Genomic DNA, 12,504 nt, shown 5'->3' with positions numbered 1-12,504 from the left:
CGCCTGCGCAGTAGCGGACGCCCACCCAGCGGGCCGCGGCCCGGACCAGCGCTGCGTGGGGCGCTCCGAGTGCGCAGCTGCTGCGGGACGCTGGGGAGAGCGCTTCTGGCCGGCTGTGGAGTCTGAGACGCGTACCTGGATTGGATGCCTGAACCCGTGGTGAATGGGACTCCCTTCCCCATTGGTTCTTTTCATTGTACCACTCGGAGACAGGTGGAGTTGAGCTGGACCGAGGGGAAAAGGTTTGCTTCACTCACCGGCCATTCCCCTTTCTTATCACCGTAGTTATGGGTGCCCAGTTTTAAGGCATAAGATGAGGAAGTTCCTTCTGCTTTCACCTGCACAAGGAAAGAAACTCTGAAACAACCAGTTCACTTTTTCTGGTCATGTTTCTGCCCTTTTAAATTCCCTCTCTGTTTTAAAATCATCCTCTGGTCATTTCATTTGCACATTCGTTCTGTTTAGAATAATAAGGTGATGTCTGCTTCTACAGTCCCAAATAAAAGTCAGTTAGGGTCCTCAAACTAATTTTTTTCTAATTTTGCCACAGCTGTGAATGTGAAATTATGCTCTTGCCTTTAAAAAGAGTACTAGTCACATCGCTGAATAATCCACCCTCAACCTTAATTAGCAGAATTGCCGGAGATATATTTAATATTTGTATTGACCAGACATACTTGACAAAGAGGTTAGTATTTTTTTTCTTTGTACCTCTAACGCCCAAAGATAAACCTGACATCGAAGTACTCAATCTTTATTGGATTTAATGAGCTATTTTAAGGTGCTCCATGTTTAAATGCTTCCTCTGTTAAGATACAAGAGCCCAGAGAATATTTTCATTACCGTATCTACACCAAATACTCAACGTAATGAAACAAATTAAGGATATCAAAGTCATGTACTATATATCCTGAAATCTAAAAGACTTAGCCAGGAGCCCAGTAGCTGGATGCATCAGGTTCTGGACAATTAAATGTCAAAAGCTGACATCTTGGACCCACAGGTTGTCTTCGCCAGCATTGAGTAATGTTGGGGGTGTGCCTCAACCTGTTTGAACTCCATCTCCTCATCTGCAGAGCAAGTCCTTCCGAAGGACCAACCTCTCAGGGTTCTTGCCCAGTAAGTCGAGTAAAACAAATAAAGCACTCAGCACAGTCACTGTCATGGTGGCTTGTTATTGTGATGCCTCCAAGTGTGGCCTGTTTTGGACAAGAGGGTAAGATGGAGTTCTAGAAGAGTTTGTGTAATGCACGGTTTAGCAGAACTTAAATTTTTCCACATTTGGGGACTGAGATTCTGCATATCCTGCTACTTTCTGATTGGAGACACAATTGCTTTCAAAAAAAAAAAAACAAAAAACAAAAAACAAACAAAAAACCAAACAGAATTGAGTTCTCTATGAGCAAAACATGTAATAAAAAGAGGGGTGTGTGTGTGTGTGTGTGTGTGTGTGTGTGTGTGTGTGTGTGTGTATTGGCTCAGAGTCCCCTGTATCTGTCATCTCCTCTGCTTTAAGATAAAGCAGTCAAGGCAATGAATAGCCTAGTAAGAGCACCAGTGGAAGGGGAAGCCCTGGGTTCTACCAAGACTGAACCCCCAGTGAACGAGATTGTTGGGGGGAGGGTGGTAATGGGGGGAGGTTGGGTAGGGGAAGCCCATATAGAAGGGGAGGGGAAAAGGTTAGGGGGATGTTGGCCCAGAAACCTGAAAGGGGAATAACAATCGAAATGTAAATAAGAAATACTCAAGTTAATAAAGATTTAAAAAAAATCAATCAACTACAAAAAAAAAAAAAAAAAAGATATAGCAGTCAAGAACAAAGGGACAAAATGGTCTCCTTTGGTACCAGACTCCTCTTATCTCTCTTATATTTCCTTCATCACATGCTTGAAATCTGCATCAAATAAGGGTAAATGGTAAGGATTATTTGTTTCCTTGTAGAACAAGAAATCCAGAAGAGAAGGTACTCTTCAGCACTCGCTGACTTTGCAACTTGCTGAGGGAGGCATCATTCATGTGCACCGCTCTCTCCTTTCTGTCTGGAAATTAATTGGCATCTGTTTCCTTCTGTGGTAAAGGGTCTAAGTACCTGCAGTTACAGGAATAAGATCCATTTTTTTTTTTCATGTGCCCTGGGTGGTATAAGTGACTTCTTGAGGGTTTGGTCTCTCATTGGTGTCACCTCCCACTTCAATTAGACTACTTCCTGTCCCACGTGCCCAAGTCTAAGGCAGTAAAAAATAAAAATAAAAACAGGTCCTTGCCACTCTTCCTATCCACACCCTAGGCTGAGCAGGAGGCAGGAGTTATTTACCAAAACTACAGTTTCCTTAGTAGGTTAGAGATGGAGTGGGTACTGGAGAGGTCCTTCTGGAAATGTAATGATAAAAGAATGTGACATTCCTACTGATCTTCATTTCTAACATGCTATTGTTATGTAAATTGACTTACTGTGTTCTTCCAACTCAGCTTTTGAAAAGAGGGTTTTGTAGAGATCTTTTAAACTCGCCTTGCCTTGGAGACTGCAAAGAAGCAACACCCAAACTCAGTCACAGTTAAAGGCTGTGCTTCAGAAAGAACTGCCCAGGCTCAATGCACGGGGACTAAAGTTGTCTCCACAGGCAACATTAGATTTAAAGCAGCACGTCAAATGTTTCTTTTTCTTTCACGAACTAAGCTCAAGATTTCCCATCCATTCATTAACCCAACATGTTAAAATAACTTTATTCAGTTTCAGAGTTAAAGATGTCGCTCTTTGTGATTTAAAGAAACAAACAAACACAACAATAAAATCCTCATGCCTAACTCATTGTTGGCAGGAGTTAGGTCAGAAGTTACAGGAAAATGGTTTCAGAGCAAAAGCCACACCCTGGCCAAAGAAAAACAGTAGCGGCTCACTGCTCAGTTCTAAGGAGACAGCCATGAAACACAAGCCCGAGGGTCACTCTCAGCTCTTCAGGAGAGCAGGTTATAGTTCAGATTCTGATGTATATATTAATGCTTCTATATTTAAATATATAATGTAGGTTTTATTGTAGCTATAAGGCATAAAGCTACCTTAGGAAACATAGCTCCATAATGATTTTGAAAGTTCAGTGAATGAACTCATCCATCTACCTTGCTTTAAGCAATACCGCATCTGAGTAATCTCTGTTAGAGGTGATGGGTTTGAAACGTTGTTTAAAATGATCCTGTATAATCTGTTGTGACATTTCTTCATCCTGAGAGATATTTTCCCAAGTATTTAATAAAACGAGAGAGCAAATCTTCTTCTGAGGCTTTTTTATGTAGAGATTAACATGGTCATCCCTTCCTGAGAGAAACGAAAATGAATATGATTCTGCCTCTGGGGTCCTCTAATCTGAAAAGATGACCAGATATTATTCTGGTGTTTTCCTTGCCCAGCTTTCTTTCTTCCTTTTTCTTGTGGTTCTAATGGAAACTTGCCACCTTCATTCTTTTTTAAAAACTATTTAATATATATACTTATAATAGTTAAATATTAATATAATATTAAATATTATATTATTTAACTATTTAACTATTATTTTTAATTGTGTGCATGTGAGTGTCTGTGTGTGACTATATGCATGTGAGGACAGGTGCCTGAAGAATCTAGAGGCTGCAGGTTCCTCTGGAGCTGGTATTTCAGGCAGTTGCAGTCTGCCTGTGTGGGTGTTGTAAACCTAATCCAGGTCCCCTGGATGAGCAGTACATGTTCTTCACCACAGAGCCATCTCTGCAGTGTGGTGCCTGCACCTTCTTAGTCTATGAGAGTTCGGTGAGGCCAGCCATAGTACTCCTTCATCTCCAGAATGGACCCTGGAGGTGCCAACTGTCTTGGTTGACACTAAATTGGGGACTTTCTTGGGGTGTGGGAGGTTTTCTTTTTTTAATAGAAAGTCAGAAGAATACTAGACAAATTGGAGTGAGTTTGTCAAAACTGCCCGAAGCCTGGTCTGTTGGAATAATTCCACTCCTCTATCCAAAAGATTTTGTTCAGTCATGGTAACATGCTACAGTCTCTATAAACATTTGATGAGCTGACTAAGAAAGTCAGTGTGTCAACATTGGAAATCAGTAAGTGCAGAGGTCATCCTGGTCAACCTTGTGGAGAGGAAAGGAAAGGGGAATAAAGCAAGGTGAGAAAGAGGAACCAAGAACAGGAAACCAACACTTGGGAACATTGACTGCTTATATCCACGTTTCCTTGTAACTTCATGCTGAGTGTAATTTACATGCCCCAGTAAATTTGTGGTTGTTGTTTGTGTAGCTGTTGTGTGTGTGTGTGTGTGTGTGTGTGTGTGTGTGTGTGTGTGTGTTTGTCTGTGCCACATCATGTGAGAATCAGTAAGAAGACAAGCTTGGTTGTTGGTCCTTCCCCCACACCTTGTAAGAGGCAGCCCCTTAGTTGTTTGTGGCTGCGCTGTATATACCAGGCTCTTAGGCCCATGAGCTTCCAAGGGTTCTCATGTCTTTGCCCTCCCGTCTTACCTCAGAAGCACAGGTATTACAAATGCCCTAGAAGCTTCCAGGTCATTTGGGTTCTGGGATTGTTAGACTCAGGCAATTTGTGCAGCAAGTGTTTTATTCACTGAACCTTCTCCCAGCTTTTGATAAATTCTTTTATCTAAAAACTAGACAGACTTGAGTTCCTGTTGCTTATATCTAAAGTGGGGATGAGAAAATCAAATTGATAGCTTGTCCTCTGCCATCAAGTGAGGTAAACACTCTACGAGAGACACCACAGAGGAAGAAGCTATTCAGCTACAGGAAATGAACCTAGAATGTTACAAATGATAAGACACCCTAAAAGCTAATTGGTCACAGAAGAATATAAAAAGGTTTACACAGAGAAACAAAGTAGATGTAAAAGACAATGTCTGGGGTTGGGGATTTAGCTCAGTGGTAGAGCGCTTGCCTAGGAAGTGCAAGGCCCTGGGTTCGGTCCCCAGCTCCGAAAAAAAAGAACCAAAAAAAAAAAAAAAAGAAAAAAAAAAAGACAATGTCTGTGTGGCATTGTCCTAGGGGAGCAGGGTACGGGACACTGTGAAATGGGCTAGCTGGTGCTGGAGCCACACGTATGGTCAAGTTAGTAGAGTCGAGATCTTGGTGGCATCTAGGCAAGAAGCCACATAAGAAGAAATGGAAAGACTGGTCAGTGTCTGTGCTTTTAGTCCTTCAGCAATTCTAAGACCCTGTAGGAAGAAACCCCATTACGTGTTTACTTTATACACTACTAAACGAATTCGTTCACAGCCGGCTACAGAACATATTCTAATTTCGTCCATGTTACACCGTGAACATGTTACATGTTCCATTGGGAAGCTGTAGATAGTATCTCTTCTCAAATTTAAAGACTCTTGGCAAAGTGACTTTTGAAACAATGACTTCATTCCTGTCATTTTATTTGTCACTTATATCTTCTAGTTATTTGCTTATTCTATAACTTTTCACTGGGGACACTCCCCTGTCACTTAACCCATGGAACTGCAATAAGTATTTCTTCCTAACAGTACCATTAAAGGAATTCTATTTAATGAATAAATCCTCCCCTGGGCCCTACCTGTAATCTCCCAATGCGTGTGTCCCTTTAAGATGTATTTCAGTTTCAGGTCACTTACGTACAGATAGATTAATGTGATTCTTAATGCATTTTCATGCTTTGGCTTTTCCTCCAGTATGTTGAGCCATCCCATGGCTTCCATTTAAACTGGTACAGATGCCTCCCCTAAGGATTTGTACCTGGGAAATTATGTGTGACACCTGAGAACTGTTGCTTTTCAACAGTCAAGCCTAATACTCTTTATGGTTCAGTCTCTAGTGATTCAGTGGCAACACAAAATGAGCTCCCCAAACCAGTATCTTCCCACTTTCCACACCCATATGATTTATCTTCGGCACTCAGGCACTCTTGTCTCATTAAGATGTTTCTTTATTATCTCTCACGAGCTTGTGTATTTGAACACTTGGCACCCAGGTTGATGGCGATACTTGGGAAGTTACAGCAGTTCTATATACTGAAACCCTTTACCATAGCTCTTCGTATTGTGGTGACCCCCAGCCATAAAATGACTTGTTACTACTTTATAATTTTGTTACTGTTACATTACTGAATCATAATATAAAAATAGATATTTCTCAGTGGTCTTTTGGGAGTTACAACCCACAGGTTAAGAACTGTTGTTACAGAACCTTTAGAAATGCAACCATGCTAGAGGAAGCATGTCACTAGAGGTGAGCTTTAAGAGTTCGTAGCTTCAGCCTACTTCTAGTTCACGTTCTCTGCTCTCTGTGTGTGGTTAAAGCTATGATCCCTCAGCTGCCTGCTGCCATGGCTCCCCAAACACTATAGCCTTTCTTTCTGGAACTGCAAGCCAAGATACACTCTTTCTGCCATAAGTCACTTTGGTCCTAGTATTGTATTACTGCAACAGTAAAATAAATGACAGTTATCATCTCCAGACTTTTGCTAGGGTCACCCAGTAATTTCCAGACATCCATCTCCCCGGCAACTCTTGAACTTCGTGTTTATTTCCATGTTATTTGCTCACTCACATTTCCCCTCAGATCTCTCTCTCTCTCTCTCTCTCTCTCTCTCTCTCTCTCTCTCTCTCTCTCTCTCTCTCTGAACAGTTGAGATGGCTGAACAGTTTCAAAGGCTAAAAGTCTTAAGATGAAAGTGCCAGTAAGCTTTGAGGGCCTCTCTCCTCTGCTTGTGTATGGCCATTTTGTTGGTTAGCTTTTGTGAACTTGACAGAAACCAGAGTCATCTGAGAAGAGAGCAGCTCCTCTGATTAAAAAAAAGGGGGGGGGGGGTTGGGGATTTAGCTCAGTGGTAGAGCGCTTGCCTAGCAAGCTCAAGGCCCTGGGTTCAGTCCCCAGCTCCGAAAAAAAGAAAAAAGAAACAAACAAACAAACAAACAAAAAACCACTCTACTCACGCTGGCTTGTGGGCCTATCTGTGTGGCATTGTCTTGGTTGATAGGTGATATGGAAGGGCCCAGTCTTCTGTGAGTTCTGCACAGGTGGTCCTGGGTGCTATTAGAAAGCTCTAGAGCACCAGAGCAAGCCACTAAAGCATGTTCCCCATAGCTTCTGGTTCAGTTTCAAAAGCCATGTTTTGATTTGTTTTTAAAGAATCTTAATTATGGATTCTGCTAAAACTAGTTATGTGACTGTAGGCATACTAACCTCTTGAAGTTTCTGATAGTCCCCTAGACAACGGAAACCTGAGGGCCATCCTGCAAAGCTGTGTGACACATTAAACATGCCCAGGTGAGAGAACATTTGAGCAACCAAAGGAGAGACTCTGATAACTCACCTGGGTATTTACCCATTGTCTCTGAACATGTCGACACAGATTCTTGACATGGTGTCATCGTTGAACCTTTTTCCAATTTTCATTTTCTTCCTTTGATTTTTACTTTTTATGTCAACCAAGTGTCTTCTGGAAAAAGTGGCTTTGTGTAAATACAGTTCAGAGCAGCAGATCGTCCTTCACAGACATACCTCATGCTTAAAGTTAACTTAGAAATTCCACAATGCTTTGAAGTGTGTGTATGTGTGTAATGCATTTGGTGTTTTGCCTGTATGTATGTCTGTAAAAAGGTGTCAGATACCCTGGAATTGGAGTTATAGACAGTTGTGACCTTCCCTATGGGTGCTGGGAATTAAATCGTGGTCCTCTGGAAGAGCAGACTGTATTCTTAACTGCTGAGCCATCTCTCCAGCCCCCTTTTTGCCCCCCCTTTTATAAAAACCCTAAATTAGGTGTATTTAGTTTGAAGATATGGTAGCACCCACCAGAACATGTTTCCAGAATGTGAATTCTTGCTCTGTCACCACACTTTTCAACCGTTACTCACCATACACATTCTTCTGGAAATCTTCAACATGTCTAGAACAACCCCAGAAGAAATATAAAGACAGTTCTTCCCTCAGGACGGGGTACTCCCCACAATGGTGACTCCTAAGGGATAGTAAACTTCTTGGGTGACTAAAGAAAGTTCATGTCAAAAAGAACCTCAGAGATTATTGAAGTCATCCCTGAACTTTATATATAAGAAGCTTTTGTTAACGTCTTAATTTCTAATTAGAAACTGGCTGCCTCCCATGACTGTGCCATGTTGCTGTCAAATTGTGTTGTGCTCCATTGAATGACTGTCTAAGGCATGTCTACACCTGCTTCTTGGGTACGTCAGACACTGTCTGAATGTCGGGGCAGTCTTGTAGTCACAGTGCCTTCTCTGAATACATTTCTGTTCCATGCAGACTGCAGTTCATCCAGTTGAGAACAGAACTTTTACATCTTCGACACTATGTTTTTCCAACTAATCCCTGATGAGTGCACAGGTCATTCCCTCATCTGTTCCCTGCTGAGTGCCTGATCTGTGCTGGATACTGTGGGCAAGAATATGATGCCTACAACTAGTTTGTACATGCTAGCAAATTAAAATCCCAGCACCCACCAGAACATGTTTCCTTCTTCTCAGTCATTGGACAATGGAGCCCCATAGAACCCCAAATAATACAGGCTATTGGCAATGGTCTTGATAACCCATCAGAACTTGATGGTAATATACTCTTCCTGAAAAGACCATGTTCATGAGTCATAGAACATGAATATAGCTGATACTCACATGGACACTTCACATCCCATCCCCCCTAGCTTTCATGGTGTGGTAGCACACTACCACAGAAGTAAAGTTGTCATCAATCACCCAGTTGTGAACCTTGCAAACCACAATGACAGCTGACCTGACAATATGTGTCCACTGGTGCACTAGTGACACATCTACTAGTGACATATCTAGAGGTTATGAAACTGATGGCTTCCTGTTTAGATCTAAGCCTTGTTCTATGAGATAAAATCTATACTTGGTACTGAGGCTAGATAGGTCTTGAGACCTAAGGGAAAACTTACGACAATTATTCTAAGTGGACATAGAATGAAAACAGTTCCTAATGACTGTATCTATACCTATAAACCAGTACATTTCTCCACACCCTCTGTGAAGAAACTTCTTGTTCTAGTTCACAATTCACACAGGAACCCACAATTGCACAACCCACAAATAAGAAGGTGTGAAGTGTTCAACCCTCTACGGGACATACACAACACTCAAAGCCTCAGGTATTGATGGAAGGAGCTGAAAGATCTTAAGTTCCAGAGATTGTGGGAAACTTCGGGGAAACTATTTCCCAGGCACAGCAGGGCAGATGCTTATATGAATTTGCAGTGATTTTGACAGCCTGCACAAAGCCTGAGCAGATCAAGTCAGACAAGATCCTGGCATGGAGGTAGGAAATGGGAGGTGGGCATGATGTCCTACCACAAGTTGAGGGGCTATTGGCATTTCGTAGCTGCCGAGTGGGGTAAGTCTTATTTAGTGGTATAAGCCCTGGCAGGTCAACCATACTTGGGGCCAAGTCCCACTTCTAGAGTAGTTGAGCAACATACTAGGCTGATGGATGGTTTAAGAAGAAGAAAATCAAGGTGGGGTGGGTAGAGAGATGAGAGCCGAGAGGATGGACCAGGGAGGAGTTGGCCAGTTATTGGTTGGCCGTTCCCTCAGTCTCTGCTCCATCTTTCTTCCTGAATTTCTTATAGAGAGGACAAATTTAGGGTCAAAAGTTGTGTAGGTGCATTGGTGTCGTTCCTCCACTGGGGGGTTCTGCCTGGCTACAGGAGGTGACCACTTCAGGTTCCATATCCCCACTCCTAGGAATCTCAGCTAACGTCACCCCACCCCAAGACTCCTGGGAGCCTCCCCAATCCCAGGTCTCTGGTACATCCCAGAGATGCCCCCCCATGTCCCCACCCCCTCAAGCCACTGATTTCTAATCATTCACATAGCCCTCTAGCCTCTCTCCTGACTCCCCACATCTGATCCTAACACTATTAATGATACTCTGTTATGCTTGCAGAAAGGAGCCTAGCATAACTGTCCTCTGAGAGGCTCCATCCAGCAGCTGAATGAAACGGGAATCTTGTAGAAGAGTTGAGGGAAGGATTGGGGCTCCCAGAGTGGTTAGCAATACTACCAGGAGGACCAATAGAACTAACCTAGAACTTTGGTGACTTTCAGAGACTGAACCACCAACTAAAGAGCATGCAGGGGCTGGAACGAGGCCCCTTGCACATACGTAGCAGTTGTGGAGCTTGGTCTTCAGGTTGGTCCTCCAACAACTGGAACAGGGGCTGTCCCTGAAGCTGATGCCTGTCTGTGGATCCTGTTCCCCCTAACTGGGCTGCCTTGTCTGGCCTCAGTGAGAGAGGATATGCCTGGTCCTATAGTGACTTCATGTGCCAGGGTGGGGAGATACCCAGGAGGGAACCATCTTCTCAGAGGAGAAGAGGATGAGGGGGATGGGGAGAAGGACTGTGTGGAGGGGACTGGGAGGAGGAGGCAGCAATCCAGATGTAAAATGAATGAGTGAATGAATGAAGAAAGAAAGAAAGAAAGAAAGAAGGAAAGAAAGAAAGAAATGGAAAAAGAAAGAAAGAATTGAATGTTTTGTTGCAAATGTATGAGACATCTGATGCTGAGGACCAGAGACCAGGCTTTAAGACATTCCTGCCAGTGATCATAGCATCCTAGGAAAGCATAGCGTGAACTTCCTTGTACTCAGTAGAGGGCATCCATACTTAAAATTTTCTCCCCACCTCACGCTGGTCGTAGAGTACCATTCCTCACTTGCGTTGCAATGGTGTGCATGGAAAAAGACTACCACCAGCAACATGGTACCTAGCTGGCACTCCCTCTGTGCCAGCCGGTGCCCCTAAATGGTGGAGCATGTGCACAGAAAGAGCCAAAGGTGCCAGTGACCTTAACTCATCTCCAGACCTTGTACTTGTGTTCATTTTTGGCCTTGGTCTTCTGCCACTCGTGTCTGTGACATACACTGATGTGGAAAGGTACCTGACACGTAATTCCCTCCTACTCCTAACTGGTCCAGCTCTCAGTGTGGAAAGACTGGTAAAGTGATGACTTTCCAATACAAGGATGCGGCTGAGTCTGCAGCATACAGCTTTCTCATTTGGTTTAAGTTTGGTTCGGTTTTTGTGTTTTTCCACACATTACATCTCTGACCTCGGTAACTGAAGACTGAAGGAAGACAAAGATTGTGAGGCAGACAAAGCAAGGGTTGAGGGGGTTAACAAAGAGAAGCAAGCACACTGTCATGGCAAATATGTCTGTAGCATAGCATGTGTGCAGAGCTAAGACCATGGCTAAATAACATCATACCCAGGAGGGGAGCTGGTGGCAAGTCACCGGAGCAGTTAGAGAGTGCCAGCCCTCCTCTTTAGGGCAGGCTTTTACCAGGATGGTCTCTGTTCTGCTGTTCATGTCAATGAGGAAATATGTCCGTTAGTGATTCCCTCTCCAGCACCAGTGCACACAGCAAACCCCAGCCACAAGGCCAGTGGACATTCACAGCCCACATAATTCATCCCCCCAGCCCTCAGTTTTAAAGATGTGCACGGTCTTTGCATGCTCTAGAAATATACAGAAATGAAAGTAAAATCCTCCCACAATCCTCTCACCCAAAGACAACTTTCTCTCTGTGTTTTTCTAAAATGTATGTGTTGACTACTTTTCCCACTGCAGGAAGAAACCACTGCCTGGGCTCATATTGGTGTGCAGTGATAATCTTTCTAGAAAGTTCGGGCTTCCTGCAGCTGTCGCCTTACTCCAGGAAGCTGTGATGCTCCGGTTATTCCCACAAAGCTCTGAGAACAGTCTGGTGACTGCCTTGCCTCTTGTTGCCTGCAAACCTCTAGCAGAGCATTGCATCTGTAGCGAGGATAAATTCCTCCTCCTTCCTGGGTTTGGTCTTTGAGCCGCTGCTAGCCCAACTTTTAGCTGGTTTCAGCCCCTTTTCTCGAACAAAATAAAGTTCTAAACTCCAAATCTTGTGGTGGAACCTGTCTGGGAAGTTTGATATTTCTAACCGCAGATTAATCACATTCTTTGCTCTCTCCTCCTGACCTTGTGACCAGGAAAGAGAGCAACTGGTTGCTGGTGCTCCCACACCTAGTTGGCGGGGTTCTGGAGGCATCTGCCCAGCTGGGCATCTCAGAGCTGGGTGGCTCTGAGCTGGCAGCTGGCCCTGCTCAGCAAAGAAAGAACAGTAAGTACTCTGTTCTCAATTAGGTCTAGTGTGTAACCCTCAGGGGCAGGCACAGGCTCCCTCCTGACCTCCTGTACTTTAACTCCTTAGTCCTCTGAGTGCTAATAGCTGGGACTAAGGAGGGGAGAGAGCCCAGAAACAGGAGAGCTCACTCCCTGGACAGTCTGCAGAGACCTTCTGACAACCGGCCTTCCTTCCAAAGGCCATGGTTCCTCCCTCCTCCCATATCTGGATAAAGAATGCTGGTGCAATTCTGGTTTCCTTTTTTGTTTTCATACTCCAGTGAGTCCTTCAATGCTACTTCAGAAATATCAAACATAAAGCTTTTCCCAAAAGCAGTTGACAGTTGCCCCAAGCTCATGCTGA

At 43.7% G+C, this 12,504-nt stretch overlaps 1 long non-coding RNA gene across 3 annotated transcripts; it reads left to right on the top strand.

Moving 5' to 3' along the window:
- The first annotated feature begins 7 nt into the window (after positions 1–7).
- On the top strand, positions 8–11,919 carry LOC134480346 (uncharacterized). 3 transcript variants are annotated; one of them, XR_015629439.1, is made up of 3 exons: positions 8–242; positions 1,004–1,119; positions 1,942–2,761. It is a non-coding gene; the product is annotated as an uncharacterized LOC134480346 (long non-coding RNA). The 3 variants fall into 3 exon arrangements; XR_015629438.1 differs by lacking the exons at positions 1,004–1,119; positions 1,942–2,761 and adding an exon at positions 11,616–11,919; XR_015629437.1 differs by lacking the exon at positions 1,942–2,761 and having other exon boundaries at positions 1,004–1,178.
- Positions 11,920–12,504: the final 585 nt, after the last annotated feature.

The sequence above is a fragment of the Rattus norvegicus genome, chromosome 9 (assembly GCF_021556685.1).
Source record: "Rattus norvegicus strain SHRSP/BbbUtx chromosome 9, alternate assembly SHRSP_T2T, whole genome shotgun sequence".
Classification (NCBI taxonomy): Eukaryota; Metazoa; Chordata; class Mammalia; order Rodentia; family Muridae; genus Rattus; species Rattus norvegicus.
This window is presented reverse-complemented; position numbering and strand designations above follow the sequence as displayed.